Below are 21,462 nucleotides of genomic sequence, written 5' to 3'. Positions count from 1 at the left end.
GCCACCATTATTTTTCAACACTGCCTTAACCCTCTTGGGCATGGAATTCACCAGAGCTTCACAGGTTTCCACAGTCCCCCTCTGCTCATCCACGATGACATCACGGTGCTGGTGGATGTTAGAGACCTTGCGTTCCTCTACCTTCTGTTTGAGGATGCCCCACAGATGGTCAATAGGGTTTAGGTCTGAATACATGCTTGGCCAGTCCATCACCTTTACCCTTAGCTTTTTTAGCAAGGCAGTGGTCTTCTTGGAGGTGTGTTTGGGGTCGTTATGTTGGAATACTGCCCTGCTGCCCAGTCTCCAAAGGGAGGGGATCATGCTCTGCTTCAGTATGTCACAGTACATGTTGGCATTCATGGTTCCCTCAATGAACTGTAGTTCCCCAGTGCGGGCAGCACTCATGTAGCCCCAGTCCAACCTATGTGTGTGATTATATGTCAGTATTACATTGTATACCCCTGTATGTTGTGGTCGTTCAGGTGCTTATCTAATAGTTTCTTGAAACTATCGATGCCCCCCCCACTGAGACCACCACCTGTGGAAGGGAATTCCACATCCTTGCCGCTCTTATAGTAAAGAACCCTCTATGTAGTTTAAGGTTAAACTTCTTTTCTTCTAATTTTAATGAGTGGCCACATCTCTTGTTAAACTCCCTTCCACAAAAAAGTTTTATCTCTATTGTGGGGTCACCAGTACGGTATTTGTAAATTGAAATCATATCCCCTCTCAAGCGTCTCTTCTCCAGTGAGAATACGTTCAGTGCTCGCAACCTTTCCTCATAACTGATATCCTCCAGACCCTTTATTTGCTTTATTGCCTTTCTTTGTACTCACTCAATTTCCAGTACATCCTTCCTGAGGACTGGTGCCCAGAACTGGACAGCATACTCTAGGTGCGGCCGGAACAGCAGCAGCTTGGCATGACATCCCATTGCTGAGCCTATCATCTACTAGGACCCCCAGGTTCTTTTCCATCCTAGATTCCCCCAGAGGTTCTTCCCCCAGTATATAGATTGCATTCATATTTTTGACACCAAAATGCATTATTTTAAATTTTTCTACACTGATTCTCATTTGCCATGTATTTGCCTTCCCCATTAATTTGTTCAGATCTTTTGCAAGGTTTCCACATTCTGCAGAGAAGTTATTGCCCTGCTTAGCTTAGCATTGTCCACAAATACAGAGATTGAACTGTTTGCCCCATCCTCCAGGTCGTTTATCAACAAATTAAACAGGATTAGTCCCAGCACAGAACTCTGGGGGACCCCACTACCCACCCCTGATCATTCCGAGTACTCCGCATTTATCACCACCCTCTGAACTCACCCTTGTAGCCAGTTTTCAATCCATGTACTCACTCTATGGTCCATGCCAACAGACCTTATTTTCACAGTAAACTTTTATGGGGAACTGTGTCAAATGCTTTTGCAAAATCCAGATACACCACGTCTACGGGCCTTCCTTTATTTAGATGGCAACTCACCTCCTCATAGAAAGTTAATAGATTGGTTTGGCAAGAATGATTCTTCATGAATCCATGCTGATTACTGCTAATGATACCGTTCTCAGCAGGATTACTATTGCAACAACACATCATCAGTAGGGTAAAATTAACCTGTCTCACGGCGATCTAAACACAGCTCACGTGTGCGGTGTATGGTCTGAGCACTGACACACTGACCCCACCACCCCTTCAACCTCTGCAGCAATGCAGGCAGCACTCATACGTCTATTTCCCAAAGACAATCTCTGGATATGACGCTGAGCACATGCACTCAACTTCTTTGGTCCACCATGGCGAGGCCTGTTTTGAGTGGAACCTGTCCTGTTAAACCGCTGTATGGTCTTGGCCACCGCGCTGCAGCTCAGTTTCAGGGTCTTGACAATCTTCTTATAGCCTAGTCTATTTTTCAGATCCTCAGAGAGTTCTTTGCCATGAGGTATCATGTTGAACTTCCAGTGACCAGTATGAGAGAGTGATAACACCAAATTTTACACCTGCTCCCCATTCACACATGAGACCTTGTAACATGAACGAGTCACATTACGCTGGGGAGGGAAAATGGCTAATTGGGCCCAATTTGGAAATTTTCACTTAGGGGTGTACTCACTTTTGTTGCCAGTGGTTTAGACATTAATGGCTGTGTGTTGAGTTATTTTGAGGGGAAAGCAAATTTACACTAAAACCAAGAAATCTTGTGAGCTACCCAAAATCTATAAATATGTAACACCTTCTATCAGGACAGCTGCTAGCACTGATCACGTCCCATACAACCATGCAAATGCAATATTTATAGAAGAAATGCTGTGCTATTTGGATGTTAACATAAGTGCCTTGATGCAATGACACTAAATAAAAAATGTGTTGACATGCAAACAAAATCTTTTTTTCCATAGAGCGTATGATCACAGCATCACAAACCTTATAAACCTTATAAACCACATATGTGTTGAAATGTATAAAGTGCCTCCATGCTGGTAAAATAAATATATACAGTGATTTTGTGCAAACTCCAAAAAATTCAAAAATTCATGTATCAAATATAGTGATCCAAATAAATGCACTTATACTAACATCCAGCACAGCATTTTCCCTATAAATATAGCAAATTAACACTGTTATACAAGCTGTATACTCACTACTTTACATTGTAGCAAAGTGTCATTTCTTCAGTGTTGTCACATGAAAAGATATAATAGAATACTTACAAAAGTGTGAGGGCTGTATTTACAGTGCCTTGCGAAAGTATTCGGCCCCCTTGAACTTTTCAAACTTTTGCCACATTTCAGGCTTCAAACATAAAGATATAACATTTTAATTTTTTGTGAAGAATCACCAACAAGTGGGACACAATTGTGAAGTGGAATGAAATCTATTGGATATTTTAAACTTTTTTAGCAAATAAAAAACTGAAAAGTGGTGCGTGCAAAATTATTCGGCCCCTTTACTTTCAGTGCAGCAAACTCACTCCAGAAGTTCAGCGAGTATCTCTGAATGATCCAATGTTGTCCTAAATGACTGATGGTGATAAATAGAATCCACCTGTGTGTAATCAAGTCTCTGTATAAATGCACCTGCTCTGTGATAGTCTCAGGGTTCTGTTGAAAGCACAGAGAGCATCATGAAGACCAAGGAACACACCAGGCAGGTCCGTAATACTGTTGTGGAGAAGTTTAAAGCCGGATTTGGATACAAAAAGATTTCCTAAGCTTTAAACATCCCAAGGAGCACTCTGCAAGCGATCATTTTGAAATGGAAGGAGTATCAGACCACTGCAAATCTACCAAGACCTGGCCGTCCCTCTAAACTTTCAGCTTAGACAAGGAGAAGACTGATCAGAGATGCAGCCAAGAGGCCCATGATCACTCTGGATGAACTGCAGAGAACTACAGCTGATGCTGCCACCACCATCCCCACTGTCAAACATGGTGGTGGCAGCATCATGGTTTGGGCCTGCTTTTCTTCAGCAGGGACAGGGAAGATGGTTAAAATTGAGGGGAAGATGGATGCAGCCAAATACAGGACCATTCTGGTTGAAAACCTGTTGTAGTCTGCAAAAGACCTGAAACTGGGACGGAGATTTATCTTCCAACAAGACAATGATCCCAAACATACAGCAAAATCTACAAAGGAATGGTTCACAAATAAACGTATCCGGGTGTTAGAATGGCCAAGTCAAAGTCCAGACCTGAATCCAATCGAGATGTTATATCTTTATGTTTGAAGCCTGAAATGTGGCAAAAGGTTGAAAAGTTCAAGGGGGCCGAATACTTTCACAAGGTACTGTACTTATGTGAGATACTGTATATGCACACCAGTATAGAAACAATACAAGCTTTTTATAAGACGAGATTAATAACAATACATCCAATGTACTAGCAGGCATAATTAGCAATGGGCCCAACAGGAGTCCTGATGGAATTTTGTGTGTGTGTATATATACCGTATATACTCGAGTATAAGCCGAGATTTTCAGCCTCTTTTTTGAGGCTGAAAGTGCCCCCTCGGCTTATACTCGAGTCACCGCTGTCTGACTGCTCGATCAGCGTATCGAGCAGACAGACGGCGGACATTAAAATTCAAAAGCCGCGCCTCCTTCTCCGCCTCCGCCTGTGATAGGCGGAACACTGAATTTCCCAGCAGTCAGTGTTCCGCCTATCACGGACATCCGCTCATTCTCATACTACGGACGAGTATGAGAGGATGTCCGTGATAGGCGGAACACAGGCTGCTGGGAAATTGAGTGTTCCGCCTATCACAGGCGGAGGCGGAGGCGCGGCTTTTGAATTGTAGAATGGCCGCCGAGAAGAGCGGCGATCCTGGAGCGGCGATCCATCGGCACGACACGGGACGGAGGAGGCACGGGACGGAGGAGGCTCGGGACGACGGCGGCTCGGGACGGAGGCTTGGGACACAGGTAGGCTGGACACACACACAAGGCTGCACGGACACACACACACACACACACACACACACACACACACACACACACACAGGGATGGATGGATGGATGGATACACACACACACACACACACACACACACACACAGGGATGGATGGATGGATGGATGGATACACACACACACACACACACACACACACACACACACACACACAGGGATGGATGGATGGATACACACACACACACACACACACACAGGGATGGATGGATGGATGAATACACACACACACACACAGGGATGGATGGATGGATGAATACACACACACACACACACACACACACACACAGGGATGGATGGATGGATGGATACACACACAGGGATGGATGGACGGACACACACACAGGGATGGATGGATGGATGGATGGATGGACACACACACAGGGATGGATGGACGGACACACACACAGGGATGGATGGACGGACACACACACAGGGATGGATGGACACACAGGGATGGACAGCCATGTCTCACCCTCGGCTTATACACGAGTCAATAAGTTTTCCAGTTTTTTGGGGGTAAATTGGGGGCCTCGGCTTATATTCGGGTCGGCCTATACTCGAGTATATACGGTATATATATATATATATATATATATATTTAGGTATCTATAAAGCTATTAATAAAGATATCTCCAGATGACTGTTATAGCAAAGTCCAGTTGCAGGGACTCCTGAGGATGATGTGACATCTTTCTTTGTGTCAGAGACTTGAAGACAAGTCATGAGGGAATTATCCAACTGTTGTCCAACCAGCCTGGAATTGAACTTCTCTCTAGCAGGAACTGTGGTGTGGCACTGAAACTCAAGAGTCAGCCTATCTACTCTGCGGTTTAGTCCCTCTATAATAGTTTCTAATCTGACCGGACTGCTAAATTCCCTCATGTTCCCTCTAAATTCCCTCATGGGTACGGAAGCTTAACCTGGCTCTAGCTTATGCTCGTCACTGAGCGCTAAGCCAAAAGTAGCTATTGTACGCCAGACCAGAAGGGACAGAGTTTACTAGAATAAGACCCCTTTCACACCAGGGCGTTTTTCAGGCGCTATAGCGTTAGAAATAGCGCCTGAAAAACGCCCTAAAGAAGCTGCACCATTGTCTGTAGTGTGAAAGCCCTGAGGGCTTTCACACTACAGCGGTGCGCTGGCAGGACGTCAGAAAAAAGTCCTGCCAGCAGCTTCTTTGGAGCGGGGAAGGAGCGGTGTGTTTACCGCTCCTCCACCGCTGCTGCCCATTGAAATCAATGGGGCAGCGCTGTAATGCCGCCGGCAAAACGCCGCTATTGCGGCGTATTGCCGGCGGTTTTAACCCTTTCGCGGCCGCTAGCAGGGGGTAAAAGCGCCCGCTAGCGGCCGAAATGCGCCGCAAATCCGGCGGTAAAACGCCGCTAAACATAGCGGCGTTTTACCGCCGCCGCTATCAGCGGTGTGGTGTGAAAGCAGTCTAAGAGGAGCTGCATGTAAACTATGATGTTATCAGCACATGCGCTCTGAAGGAATGGCCGCCCGTGCCATTTTGTTCAGGAGTTTGTGCCATGACCGGGGGCTCCCGCGTGTATGCGCAGGAGTGACATCACGTGGCTCCAGCCAATCACATAACTGGAGTCAGCGCCCCCGGAAAGAAAGACGGACGAAAATGGATAGCGGGGGCGATGCATACCAGCACATTATGCCTTTACTTTGCAGGTAAGAAGAAAAAAAGAAAAACCCATCAAGGTTTACTTCCTCTTTAAGTTCCTCCTTCTGGGGTTTTCAAAGGCCTGAGACAGGAAGTGTTAATACATCATTATAGATGACTGAGATATTATCTGCTAACAGTACAGGGCAGCAGATCCCCCCCAGAGGGAGATCCTCTGCTCGCAGGAATCTTGACTCCAGCCGGAGATAGATGAACAGCTGTCCAATCCGAAGAGGCCCTGTGGCAAAAGGACAACAACATCCTATGCTATCAACTATCTACACACTTCACAGAATTTTCTATCAGGAGGGGGTTAGCGTCCTCCTGACAGAAAGGAAACATAGCATCCAGTATGTACATTTGTTACTTCCTAAGTTTTGATCTGTCAGGACAGGCTTAGCATCCTGCTGATAGAACAAAGGAAAAGCAAAATAAAGCACAGTTCTTTTAGAAATTCTTTTAGAAATGGGAGGGGCCACTACCGGGACTATCAGGTCCTCAAAAAAAAAAGTTAGAATCAGTGATCAGACCTCACCCAGTAATAGAAATGTCCATCTATTGGCACAGGTTAGGGTGGCAGGCCGGTCTGACTCTGTAAAGAATCAAAGAAAGGGGAAAAACACAGCCTGTATTCTCCGTGAGAGTCTATGTTACCACTTCCATCTTGAGCTGCACTCTCCATTAGTCCCTTCACGCATAAAAGTTGCAGATCAGGAAGTCTCTATCTACCGCCCCCTCTTCTCTGATAGAGACAGAGTGGCTCTTTTACAGGCTGTCCTGCTTTCACAACGACCACTCTGTATTTGTAGATTGCTCTCTCCAGCCTCCATTCCTTTTGAATGTCCTCAAATCGGGCCCATGTCTCCTCACACTCTGGCACCCGCAAAGGCTTAGAGATGTGCAAGTACTCACACACTAGGTCATCCTCCCACCCTCTCTGGGAGTTCTCGATGATATCCATAGCATCAGGAGAGACATAAGGATAGTCCAGACCCCACTCCAGTGTAACTCTGTGCTGAACTTTCCAGAACCTAGAAAACGTGGGCAGTTCTCTGGGCTTCCCCTTTCCTGGCAGGACACAAGCATCATGGGACCTCTTTACCCACTGCCTGAATTCGGCTGCTCTGGTCTGGGTGGTGGAGGGTCTGTTGTAGAAGAGTTGTCTTCTGCTGATGGGGGTTCCTTCTTCAGCTCTCATAGCCAGATCTGGGACATCTATCAACCCCCCGGACTGGATTTCCTGGACCCGGGAGCCTCCCATCTCCCATTCCTCCTCCGAGCTGCTGTGGGATGCCCAATCCGCTATCTCTTCCAGGGACCCAAACTCTGCTTGCAGTCTGGGGGAACCCCAATCTTTGGTCTTGTCCTCACCTTCCCCTCCTGGCTCACCTGAGGGCTCAACTCCCTCCTGCACTGGCTCCTTCCTGGTGGGACTAGCAAGGAACATAGAAGCAGACAGCATTTCAGGGACTTTTATTGGTCCCTGCTGGGCAGTGCTTATAGTCACCAGGTCCCTGACCAGGCCGCAGGCCACAACAGCCTTCTCTCTCCTTATGTTGCTGGTGTTCGCAGGGGAGTCGCCAGGCTCAGACTCCACCCCAACTTTCGGGACTTCCTCGGCTGCACGTGACACAGTTCTGACCGCAGGTCCACATTGTAGTATTGGGGCACTTAAAACTGTGATACGGAAAGCAGGCAGAACATATAAATCCTTCCCCGGGTTCAATCCCTCAATACAGGTGGAACAAAGTACAGTTCCCTGGTTCTGTCAACTTTGGTTGCTAGGGGCAATGGCTGGCAGGTTACTCCTGAGCAGATGGTCCCGGAACAAGCCCCCAAATGTAGTGGTACCCCCATAGAGGCTTCTGGTTGTTGTGGTCTGTCTCTCACCCTGCACAGCCAGGCACACAATTTTCAGACATTCAGCAGTCAAGAAACAGTCCTTGTACTTTGTATTTTTATGTTTTATGGGGGGGAAATAAAGTTGGATGGGGATAAGAGAGATATGGATGCCCACTTGATTGAAGAAAAAGATAAAGAATTGTGACTTTAACTATATACAGTCTCTGTATATACACCTCCTCAATTCCAGCTCCAGCACATGACTTGACTACTGATCTCACTCTTCAGCATAACACTTGATTCCTCACTTAAAGGACTAGCAAGCACTATATTTTAGTACAGCAAAACTAAATACTCTTGCGCACGAATGTGTAAGCCAAGCAGTCCAAAGTTCAGGATGGATAATAGCTAGCGGCCTTGCTGCCCTCCAGGATAGGGGTATCCTAGCAAACAAATGGGAAAACAGAAAAGAGAGGGCACACCAGCCTTGTGCATTATCTTTTCATACATTTATTGAGAAAGAACATTATTAACAACTACTCACAAAGGTAGAAAGAAAATCACACTTGTAACAATCTTTGACTTGTGACAGTCCATCCACTGATCGCAGTCTCCAGGCCCTGAAGAGAGGACATGCAAACCTCTGCTGGCTGACACGTTTCGAAGGTTTACTTTCTTCCTCAGAGCCTAACGGTGTTTATCTCTTGCAGCTACTTATACGTGTGTTCATCTAGGAAGTACATCCCACATTGGCTCCGATGCCCTGTGAGTGATATTGTTACCGCTGCTCTTTAACCACTTCCCACCCGGCCAATGCACATATACGGCCGGGTGGGAGCCGTCTACTCCTGATAGGACGTTCAGGAACGTCCATCAGGAGGAGCGGGATCGCGCGCGCGCGTGCCCACGCAGCGGCGCGATCCCGATGCGCCCGTGTCACCGGGACACGGCGCATCTCAGATCGGCAGGAGGGCTCTGTGATTGGCCCTCCTGATCACATGACGGCCATGTCCAATCACGGCCGTCATGTGATGTAAACAAACAGCCGGTTGATAGGCAATCGGCTCCTCCTCTCCTCACACAGAAGTCATCGCTGAGGAGAGGAGAGCAGATTGCTGCAGCCGGCTGATGATCAGTGAGTATGAGCTGTTTTTTACAGCTTTTTACTCACTGATCTTCAGTCTAGTGTAAACACACAACACACCACACAGTGTAAACACAGTCCCCACATATGTCCCCATAACACACATGTCCCCAAAACATACATGTCCCCAAAAAATAAAAACACATGTCCCTAATAATAAAAACATGTCCCCCACATATGTCCCACTAAAATCACTTGTCCCAATGATTATGTGCACACATATGTACGTGATCACCTGCACACATATGTACATGATCATTTGCGTACATATGTCCGTGATCACACAAACCAATTATTATACACTTAACGGAATTTTTTTTACCAAAAACATGTAGCAGAATACATTTTGGCTTAAATTTATGACAAAATTTGATTTTATTGGATTTCTTTTAAAATAGAAAAAAGAAAATATAGTTTTTTTTCCAAATGTCTGCTTTTTTGCGCTTATATCGCAAAAAATAAAAAACTGAGTCGTGAATAAATACCACCAAAATAAAGCTCTATTTGTGCAAACAAAATGATAAAAATTTCATTTGGGTACAGTGTAGCATGACCGCGCAATTGTCACTGAAAGCGCGAGAGCGATGAAAGCTGAAAATTGGGCTGGGAAGGAAGGGGGCGAAAGTGCCCTGTATTGTAGTGGTTAAATTGCACTTTGACGTTTCTCATCTGTAGCCTATTGTGCATGGTCCCTGCAAACATACTGTATGTACATGTGGCACATGTATGCGGGACTCGATACTAGCACATGCTTAGCCATTCAGGTTTTTTAATATGTATATGTGAATATGATCGAGTTGTGTGTGTAGTCAGTCTGGAGATAAGTGTGCTTTTAGATCCATGCATTTGCATTCACATACAAATGGTTTATGTATGTATATGTGTGTATGTAGCGGCCATAACCCTTTGTAGGGTGGCGTTGACTTGTTGGGCTTACCAGTCACCTCTGCTTGGCTTGTTCTTCCACATCTAGGGGTTCCCAGGGTTGGTACTCAACAACTTGGACGCTGACACCAATAAAGTCCTTTTAAAAAGTTTTATTTTGCAAGGGTAACATCCAGTAACACAGTCTCATATAGGAACAGAAGGCAGGGGCGAAGAACTTAGGCACCTTGAACTGCAGATACAACAAAGTCTCCTATTTCACCCAGAAAGTAGCCACTTGCAGCTGGGCACTTTGAGGCTGAACAGATCTCTAGCCAGAGATCATGGCAATCAGCACGCCAACTCAGACTTGTCACATTCTCCAACCATGTACAAGTTATACCTTGAAAGTGAACAGGAACCTTTTTCCTCAGTACCTGGAACATTCTCTGTCTCTGGATTAGTACTGGAAAAAGTGTGGATTCATCAATGTCCTTCCCAACTCAGTAACCAGGCACTTCTCAGGATGCCACTTGTCAGCCCTCCTCCGAAGAGTCCTCCCCAGATACCCCTATTGCTATGGAGCTCATCCATAGAGCGCTATGCCGGAGAGGAAGAGATACTGACCCACCCAGAGACATAATTTGCTGTCTGACTAATTTTATCCTGAAAGAAGAAATCCTCCGCAAAGCCAGAGGTTGCATACACTTCTCCTTTCTGGGCTCTGACATCAAAATATTTTAGGACTTATCCAACATAACTCTGCAGGGTAGAAGAAAAATGAGACACCTGCTTGATGTACTATGGGCCAGAAACATTATTTATCGCTGGAAGTTCCCCTTTTGCCTGCCAGCTTCCCACAATGGTCAGACTGTGCACCTCAGAGTACCAGAAGACCTGGAACATGTCTGTACCCCACTTAACCTCCCATTAGTGGACCTGCCTGACTGGTACAGTGACTTCCGCCTCCCCCCACTTCAGAGCCACCTCCATGGATGGCATCACTGAAGCTGGAAATTTCAGCATCCGTCACCGCTGCTCACATCCTCCACCCTCTGAGGCAAAGACCACGGGGATTCCGAAAAATGGCAGTCCCACGGCATCACCGGATCACAGCAGAGCTCGCCATTCATAATAGAGCCCACCCCCCCTTCAATCTCCGACTACAACATGCAGACCGTAGATATGGAATTCGCACTGACATAAAAAGTACACAAAACAAACCTACCTGTGGTTTATCTGCTCGATGGTTATCCTGCCGCCGGCTACAGAAGAAACATCCAAGTACCAAACTCTATAGTAACATAAGGGCTTCATCTCGTCAGGTACTCAGCAACTCAACAGACTCCTCCACTGAATTTAACATTGCTTCGTCTGAATATATGCACCCCACGAGAAACATTCCTGAAACAGGCATAGCAGCGGACCACAAACAGTTTTGAGTGACTGCCTTTCCATGACTACATCCCAGAAAACGGTATTAATCGCAACACCTTAGATACCAACCGAATTCATAGAACACTCAGCCACCCTACAATCTCCCCCGTCCTACCTTCTCCTCCCTTTTACCTATTGTATGATATGGTGGTGGACTTTTTTTCCCCTTTTTTTTATCTTTTCTTTGTTCCCGCAGACTCTACAGCTTCTCACTAAAGGCTAAGAAGGTGAATCCTCATCTAAGGTTATAGGTATGGAATATTATTAGGTCCCTCAGATAAGAAAGTGTAAAACAAACTATAGTACTAATTCTGCACTCTGTATCAACACTGCTCCTCCTAGGTGTCATGTATTAGAAAGACAGGAGCTAGATCCATAAGGCATTGAAGTGTTTCTGATTGTACAAAATATGTGTTTTGCTGGGACACAGATGATTGCAGCACTCCCCACATAGGCCGAATAACTACTGAACCACTAGTAAGAATGACAAGTTAGACCTATAGTACACTATTTTACACTCTCTACAGAGCACACAGAAGAAATCAAATGTCTGCCAGGACGTTTTCTGAATAAATTTTAAGTCAGTCTAGATGCCGCTATCATCTGACCCTACCTTTCTCCCACATCCTGATTGCAAGCAAGCTCACACAAGGTTTCCCCTTCCTACCACTGACACTAGAATGGAAGCTACATTTGAACTCATCTTGCTCCATCATCACAATCCACCAGCATGTCAGACATTAACGCTGTAAGACAACATCTCATTTACCCAACTAATGCAACCTCGAGGGGCCTTTTTTTTTTGCCCACTGTAGACATGCTAACCCCAAATGCCAGATATGACCTTAGGGACGTCGGATTGTAACCTTTCTTCCCACTCCACTGTAGAAAAAGCTGCAGAAAGGCTGTAGCAGGATTACCATTGATATTGTTGCTTTTGTGTTCCAAGTTGCATAAGTTTTGCTAGTTCAATGAATACATTTTACTGTTATGATTATACCTTGTGGTATACATTTATGACTTTGATTTTATGCACATTGTTTAACACATAGATTCCTCATAAACATTCCAAAGATTTTACCTCACATGACACATACTTTGTTCTTGCACCATTCAACCTGAGACCTAGAGATAAACCTATCATTCATAGCATGCTCCCTGCACTCCCCCTACTTACATCTCTAACTCAACACAATTCCACTTATACGCTGGATCATTTGCTCTCACAGACCAAGCCATACATTACATGCCAAGATCTCACCAGAACCAGAGTGCCTCTCCATCTAGGATCCTTATCCAAACACACCCACACACAGTGGGCAGCGAAAGTACCGACTGACCTTTACTGGATTCAACATAAGTGATTAGAGCAAAGGCTCCTAATCACCACCAGTCAACCTAAGTCTAGAAATCTTTACATCTCCTTGCTTACACTCCTTACCAACCAACCCCAAACACCCTCTCCCCTCCCTCCACCTTCTTTCCCAACACTTTCCCTCCCACCCTCCTCTCCCACACTACTATCCACCCCCCTTTTTTGGGGGTCTCTCACTTGCTTCCCTCCTCTGGGGGATTTGCCTCTAGTGAGGTAACACCAAGAACCGTCATGGCAGACAATAGAACCACAACAAAAATTGTTTCCCTCAAAGTAGTCTCACTTAATGTCAAAGGCTTCAACATACCCGAAAAATGATCCCAGGTACTAACATACATGAGAAGCATGAAGGCAGATGTTGTGTTCTTACATGAGACTCACTTCTCCTCAACAGCAACCCCAAAATTTTCTATTCAAGACTTTTCGACAAGCTACCACGCATCCACACCAAATTCAAAAACCAAAGGAGTCACTACCCTTATGTCTAAGAACTTCTCTCTCAAAATAACAGACATACTAAACAAAAATTATCAGAAAGGGTTTTGTCTTCAAGTGGTTAGAAGAATGGGTGATGTGTGACATAAGCTTCTAATTGTTGTGCATAAAATGCCAGGACAGTTCAAAACCCCCCCAAATGACCCCTTTTTGGAAAGTAGTCCATGGAATATTTAATATTTTGCAACAAGTTTCGGGAATATGACAATTTTTGCAAAAAATAACCATGCCATGCTTCAACAATATATCATGTAGTGACAACTTTGTGTAAAAAGAAAGAAAAAAGTAATTTTCCTGAAACTTGTGGCAAAATATAAAATATTCCATGGATGCAACATGCCTCTCAGCAAATAGCTTGAAGCGTCTGCTTTCTAAAATAGGGTAATTTGAGGGGGGGGGTTGTGCTATCTGGACATTTCATGGCCTCCGAAACAGTGATGGGTAGTGAGGAAGTGAAATCACCATTTTACGCCCTTTGAAAGCCTGTAGGCGGTGATTGGTTTTTGGGGTCCTGTACATGGGTAGACACCCAAAAAATCCCACACATGTGGTATCCCCATACTCAAAAGAAGCATCAGAATGTATTTTGGGGTGTAATTCCACATATAACCATGCCATGTTTGAACAATATATCATTTAGTGACAACTTTATGTAAAAAAAAAAAAATTCCATGGACTCAACATGCTACTTAGCAAATAGATTGAAGTGTCTTCTTTCCAAAATGGGGTCACTTGGTGGGGGGGGGGGGGGGGGGGGTTGTGCTATCTTGGCATTTTATGGCCTTCGAAAAATTGTGATAGGTGGTGAGGAGGGAAATCAAAACATTTACGCCATTAGAAATCCTGAAGGCGGTGCTTGGTATTCGGGGGTCCTGTACGTGGCTAGGCTCCCAAAAAGTCTCACACATGTGGTATTCCCGTACTCAAGAGAAGCAGCAGAATCTATTATGGGGTGTAATTCTACATATAACCATGCCATGTGTGATAAATATATAATTTAGTGACAACTTTGTAATTTTTTATTTTTTTTTTAATTTTTCAATCACAAAAAATAAAATATTCAATGGGTTCAACATGTCTCTCAGCAATTTCCCTGGGGGGGGTATAGTTTCCATAATAAGGTAATTTTTGGGGGGGGGGGGGTGGTTTGTAATGCCCTGCCATTTTAGCACTTCAAGAAATGAGATAGGGGGTCAAACTAAAAGATGTGTAAATTCCAGAAAATGTACCCTAGTTTGTAGACGCTATAACTTTTGCGCAAACCAATAAATATACACTAATTTACATTTGTTTTTGCCAAAGACAAGTGGCTGAATATATTTTGGCCTAACTGTATGATTAAAATTGATTTTATTGGATTTTTGTTATAACAAAAAGTAGAAAGTATAATTTTTTTCTAAATTTTCAGTCTTTTTCCATTTATATCGCAAAAAATAAAAATCGCAGAGGCAATCAAATACCATTAAAAGAAAGCTCCATTTGTGCGGAAAAAAAGACACAATTTTGTTTGGGTACAACATTGTATGACCAAGCAATTACCAGTTTAAGCAGCGCAGTGCCAAATTGTAAAAAGTGCTCTGGTCATTGAGCAGCCAAATCTTCTGGGGCTGAAGTGGTTAAATAAGTTTCATCTTTATCTTGACACCATTAATCAATTGCTTGATTACACTCAAGCACGGGATATATATTTGGACTATCATAAGAAGAATTATATGAATATATCACATTATTGTATATTGGCACATTCTGTATTTATGTTGGCACATATTGCACAGGAAAATGAATACACCAAGAGATAGGATACAGTTTACATAACATTATTGTGCATTTCCACATTTTGTATCTATGTTGGTATTTATTGCACAGGAATATTGATACACAAAGAGTTTCAATACATTTTATTAGCGCAGCAGTATTTGTTTTTAGTTTAATATTTCACATTTATATTGGGAGTGTGTTATTTGCTGCTTGCTTATAGATTACATTATTTTCACCCTAGTTGCTCGCAAGACATTCTACAATTTTTAACAATGTGGGGCACACTTGTCCTATTTTTCTGCTGCTGGCTGTGTTATTGAGCCATAACATGCAGAAGAGTTGGTGGAGTGGACATTGAAGCCGTCCTCGTCCTCCTCATCCTCTGTCACCCAGGCTCAGAGTAGTTTGCCTTCACACGCAGCTGCCAAAACGGCCTATTCCACCGGCTCCTTGTCCACAGTCACTGCTTCCGTTCCCTTTGCCTTAAAAGGGTAGAACTGGTTTTGCCTTTAGTTATACTTTAGTAGATGGGAAGGGGTAGGGCCACCTTTCCTCAGCTTCCCCACTCAGCCACCAGCTGAATCCACAGAGTTCCCCTTTACATCTGAATCCATGTATCTGTGGCTGCTGGGCTTCAAATTTCCGGCCCAGACAGGGCAGACATGGAGGGCTAGGGATGGGAGGAAGAGGTGCAGATCGATCCCTCTCTCCTCTCCCATCTGTATGTGGGTGGGGGGAGGAGTGTTAGTCCTGGGGCAGTGTTAGAGAGAGTGTAACAGACAGTTCCAGCTTAGACAACTGCAGCCGTCAACCCTGCTGGGAAGTCATAGTCCAGTGTGAATAATGTGCCCGGGTTTCAGACACATGATTCCAAACCCGAACTGTCGGGGTGAATCCCAGACAGGTGCCAACCCTACCGCCAAGCATGAAATATCCAACACTTCTGGGTTTTGGGGAGGATGTGACCCATTTCTCCTCTCCCATGTGACAGTGATAGTAATTTATAGGCCCAGTTTTGTTGCATGGGGTGGGTGTTGGTTTTGAGCTTAAAAATTACTTTTCATCTGATACTGATGGACAGAGAGGTGAGGAAACAAGAAAAGAGGATTATTTAGTGATATGGAGCAGAGAGAGTTAAAGGGGTTGTAAAGACAAATTTTTTTTTTAAATAACAAACATGTTATACTTACCTCCACTGTGAAGCTCATTTTGCTTCACAGTGGAGTGTCCCGAACCTGCTCTTCTGGTGTCCCTCGGCGGCTGTCTCAGTTCCTCTCCGCAAGAACTAACCACCTTCATGCGTGCTCTCTCGCATGGTGGTTAGTTCTTACGGGCGTGCTTCCGTGATACGGCCGGTGGCTATAGCCACTCATTGTATCACTCGGCCCTCCCCCTGGCGCATTGCATCATTGGATGTGATTGACAGCAGCACGAGCCAATGGCTGCACTGCTTTCAATCCATCCACTCTAGCCAATCAACGGCCAGGCTGAGTGGGGATGAGGACATCAGGGGCGAGCGCAGCAGGTGAACGGGCTCAGGTAAGTAAAATGGGGGGGCTGGGGGGGGGGGCGGTATTGTCGGACGTTTTTTCACCTTAATGCATAGGATACGTTAACCACTTGCTTACTGGGCACTTAAACCCCCCTCAGTCCCAGACCAATTTTCAGCTTTCAGCGCTGATGCACTTTGAGTGACAATTGCGCGGGCATACAACACTGTACCAAAATGAAATTTTTATCATTTTTTTCCCACAAATAGAGCTTTCTTTTGGTGGTATTTAGTTACAGCTCGGAGTTTTATTTTTTGCTAAACAAACAAAAAAAGATGCAAAAAAAAAAAAAAAAAATCATGTTTTAATAGTTTGTTATAAAATTTTGCAAACGGGTCATTTTTCTCCTTCATTGAAGTGCGCTGATTAGGCGGCACTGATAGGCTGCATTGGTGGGCACTGATGGGCTGCATTGGTGGGCACTGATGGGCTGCATTGGTGGGCACTGATGGGCTGCACTGGTGGGCACTGATAGGCATAGTTAAGGCGGCACTAATAGGCACAGATAAGGCGGCACCGATGGGCACAGATAAGGCGGCACTGATGGGCAAAGATGGGCACAGATAAGATGGCACGGATGGGTGGCACGGATAAGTGGCACGGATGGGTGGCACGGATGGGCACTGATAGGTACCACAGATAGATGGGACTGATGGGCACTGATAGGTGGCACTGATAGGTGGCTCTGATAGGTGGCACTGCTGGGCACTGATGGGCGGCACTGCTGGGCACTGATGGGCGGCACTGCTGGGCACTGATGGGCGGCACTGGGGTGCAGCACCTTTGAGGCAGATTGGGTGGCACTGTGGGGTGGCACTGTGGGTGGCACTGTGGGTGGCACTGTGGGTGGCACTGTGGGCACTATGGGCACTGACAGGGGGCACTGACGGGGGGCACTTACTTTTTCTTTTATTTTACTTCAGGATGGCACTGCGGGAGGCAGGTGGGCACAGGCAGGTGGCAGGTGGTCCCTTGTATTGATGGCCGTGATCGGGACTGATGTCCCGATCACGGCCGCCGGTGATCGGCTTTTTTTTTCTCTCCTCGCGCTGTCAGCGCGAGGAGGAATAATAGCCGATTACCGGCTCCGTTCTATCACATGATCAGCTGTCATTGGCTGACAGCTGATCACGTGATAAGGGGTCGGGATCGACCCCTTACACGGATCGGTGATCAGGCGAGTCTCACGGACTCGCCGATCACAGAGCGCGCCGCGCGCGCCCCTCAGGGGGCGCGCAGGCCGCTCGTAACCAGGACGACGTCAATAGACGTAGTCCTGAAAATGTAGGTCCGCGCTAATGCCGTCATTTGGCAATAGCGCGGATCTGAAGTGGTTAAGGTGAAAAAACGCAAACCTTTACAACCCCTTTAAGGGGCCTTGTTATTTTGTCGTGGGAAGGGTCACTTTATTAGTTAATCAGTATTGTGGATCCAAACACATAGGGAGTGTAACTCAATATTTCTCAGAAGTACATGAAGGTCCAAATCGCTGCAGGCCCATTCAAACTGAACTGACAGAATTGTTTTTTGTGTGTCCTTGTAGTGTTGTATACTGCAGTAAACTGCCGGTCACCGCATGTAGAGCAATGTAAGGTACAAGGAATGCCTCCAAAAAGATACATAAGTTACATGAGTAGTTATTGCTTTCCCCCATCAGAAAATGTTTCCTGGCTGACATGCTGATTCTCAGATTTCAACATTTCATGAGTCACTGACCCGAACCATGTACACAGAAAATGTCATAAGAGAGAACTCAAACTCTGCATGACCACATTTGCTCTGGCCAAAGGTGCAGAAAACATTAAAGCGGTTTTAATCTCAAAACCCAAAATTGTATACGTTGCAATTTACCAATCATTAGATTCGTTTTCCTTTTTAGGCTTTTTTCCTTTTGTTTTCACCTGGGAATCTGACCAGTAACAAGCCTCCTTTATTTAATTGCCTCAATCTGTGGAGCACAGGGGACACCTTTACACAGCAGTATTGCCAGTCAGGGCAGAGGGGAGTATTATGCCGCGTACACACTTATCAGACTATCCAGCGGACTTTCCGAATGAGCTACCTGCCCACACACGGCACTTTTGCGGCGGACTAGGTCCGGTGGACTAAGTCCGCCGGACTATCCGCTGTACTTTTGAAATGAATGGACTCGCCCACACACACACGGAGGAAAGTCAGTTCATTTTGAGCGCGGCTCCAAGTAGCCGGGACCAGCGAAGGAGGCATCGCTGGCCCCGTCGCCTGGTATGGACTTAAAAAAATGGCGTGGGGGTCCCCCCCCAGGTCCATATAAGACCCTTATCCGAGCACGCTACCCGGCCGGCCAGGAAAGGGGATGGGGATGAGCAAGCGCCCCAAGCCCCAAAGCACTTTGTCCCCATGTTGATGAGGACAAGGGCCTCTTCCCGACAACCCTGGTCGTTAGTTGTTGGGGTCTGCGGGCAGGGGGCTTATCAGAATCCGGCAGCCCCCTTTAATAAGGGGGGCCCCCGGATCCCGGCCCCCCACCCTATGTGAATGAGTATGGGGTACAATGTACCTCTACCCATTCACCTGTGAAAAAAATGTAAAAAAACACAACACACATATTTCCTTTTGGGATGCTGGTACCAGTACTGTATATTATTTGAACAGATCCCCGTCGGAGTACTTTTTCACAACACACAAGGGTTAAAATTGTTTATTGCACAGCTCCGGGGGTCTTCTTCTGTCTTCGGGGGTCTTCTCGCCGGACTCCTCCGCTATCTTCTACTAGCTCTTTTAATAGCAGAGGAGCCCGGCTTTCTTCTTCGCCGCCGCCCTCTTTTTCCGACTTCGGGGGTCTTGTCCCCCTCTTCGGTTCTTCTTCCCGGGCCACCGCGCCTTCTTCTAGCTCTTTTACAAGCGGTGGCTCTGTCTTCTGTCGCCGCTGTCTTCTGGCCTTCTGTTCTTCCCCAAGGCACCCCCCCATGTTGAGGGCACGCAGCCTGGTACAGCTCAAAATGAACGGACTTTCCTCCGGGCGGCTAAAGTCAGTTCATTTCAAAAGTTTGGCGGACTAGCACACACACGGCCGTATTGTCCGCTGAAATGCGAGTCTGGCGGACAGATTGATGTGCAAAACTACAATCTTAGTCCGCCGGACTTTTGGGTAAAAAAAAAGTCCTCCGGAGCCCACACACGGGCAGATTGTCTTTTCCACCGGATTGTTTGATCGTGTGTACGGGGCTTTAGAAGTACTATCAAATTCTAGGTCCTTTGGGATAAAGGTTTTACAGCAATTAAAAAAGCTGATCATTGCAAGCATTCCTGTCAGTTTTAAATGGTTTACATCTGCAAGAGGGCTTACTGGCTGGATCACCAGGTGAAAATAAGATAAAGAAAGTCTAAAAAAGAACACTAAGGCAGCATCACATCTAAGAATTGGTAAGCTGTAATATAATACATGGTTTAATACCGCTTTAAAGTCACTGGAACAGCATGACAGCCAGGAAAGTAGCATTCTCAGAAGGAAAGGTCTGCAATGACAACCCACATATTCTTCTCCTTTAGGAAGAGGCATCTGCTCCTTCTCTCTCACTGTGCAGGAGAATTATTTTCCTTTACTTTATACAGCAGTCAGGAACGCCTCGAAAAGTGATTTCTAATTAATATGATTTGGGTTTATGCCTAACCAGTCATGGTTCTCCCACACATACTAATTAAATTTCACTCTGTTCCGCCAAGAAGAAATTCCATTTTAATCTGTTTATTGTTATGTAAAGTGATATAACAGATCAGAGTACACACATAGACTACACCTAATGGTGTTAAGGGACATGTAAAGGTAACCTGGAATGAATTAAACATGGAGGCTACTATTGTTGACTTCTCTTTTTGCAAATGTTCAATGCTTAGTTATCATGCTGACCCTCTTTCTTTAATACTTTTGGCAAGTTTGAATTTTCCTCTAACTCAGAAAGTATTTAAGCCAGGGGGTCTGCATAACACTCAGGTAAATAATATTTTCAGGAGGAGAGTGATGGCAGCCCTATATTTGTCTTAAGTATGGTTTACGCTTCTGGAAATTAAACTCAGCCAAGTAATATAACACCTAATAAAATTATAATTTATTCTTTGAAGAACTAATCTAATGATAAAGGGTCAAAGGGACATTTTCCCAATGCCCTTCAAAACGGGGGGTCTACCAAGAGATGAGCAAATAATTAATTCTGAATTACAAGCCAAGAGACTCTTGTCTTATATTGGGGTCATTGCTGTTCAGCTTATGAGATCACTATCATCCTAAATATTCCTGATGAATTTTAAAAAATACAAAAAAATAAAATAATGGTTAACAATTATCTTGTCTGATATTTAGGTTCAGACAAGACACGTCAAGAGATGGGTATTCCATCTCTGGGGGGAATTTATTGTATATTTTGTATAATTCCATTTCTTTCTAACCTTCTTGCAGGTAAGGCCCCAGAGTAAGAATCACAATCTGACGTCCATATAGCTATCTAATTGTTTGTCCAGGAACACAAGGCTTAGTCCAGTCCAACCTTTCTTCAGTCAAGGCATCCTTTAAAATTATGGACACTCTGAAGGTACCCTTTAAAATTATGGACACTCTCAAGGCACCCCATTCTAAAATGTTAAAAAACTATTTGAATAGTTTTACATAATGCGGCAGCATTGACACAAATAGGAAACCCAACATTAGAGGTGATTTATTCTTCCAAAGCAAATACACTTTTCCACACTAGTACCGACTAGTATTCCAGTGTTTCTCTCCATCACTCAGCTCACCGGCATCCTAACCAGTGATGTCATCAGTGTTGATGGAGGGGGGCAGGGGAGGGTCAAACAAGGATGCTCTGCACCCTTCAACACCCTTC

The 21,462-nt window shown here is 45.2% G+C and overlaps 1 protein-coding gene across 1 annotated transcript in view; it reads right to left on the bottom strand.

The window, feature by feature from the left end:
- LOC143982938 (cytochrome P450 2F3-like) overlaps nucleotides 1-20,157 on the bottom strand; it is a 78,471-nt gene extending 58,314 nt beyond the window's left edge. Inside the window, exon 1 of the mRNA XM_077482101.1 lies at nucleotides 20,040-20,157. The gene's annotated coding sequence lies outside the window, so the exon portion shown is untranslated. The remainder of the gene's footprint in view (nucleotides 1-20,039) is intronic.
- Between the last annotated feature and the right edge of the window lie 1,305 nt (nucleotides 20,158-21,462).

This window comes from Lithobates pipiens, unplaced genomic scaffold, assembly GCF_037356315.1.
Source record: "Lithobates pipiens isolate NorthernLeopardFrog02 unplaced genomic scaffold, aLitPip1_a1.2 Scaffold_1, whole genome shotgun sequence".
Taxonomy (NCBI): domain Eukaryota; kingdom Metazoa; phylum Chordata; class Amphibia; order Anura; family Ranidae; genus Lithobates; species Lithobates pipiens.
This window is presented reverse-complemented; position numbering and strand designations above follow the sequence as displayed.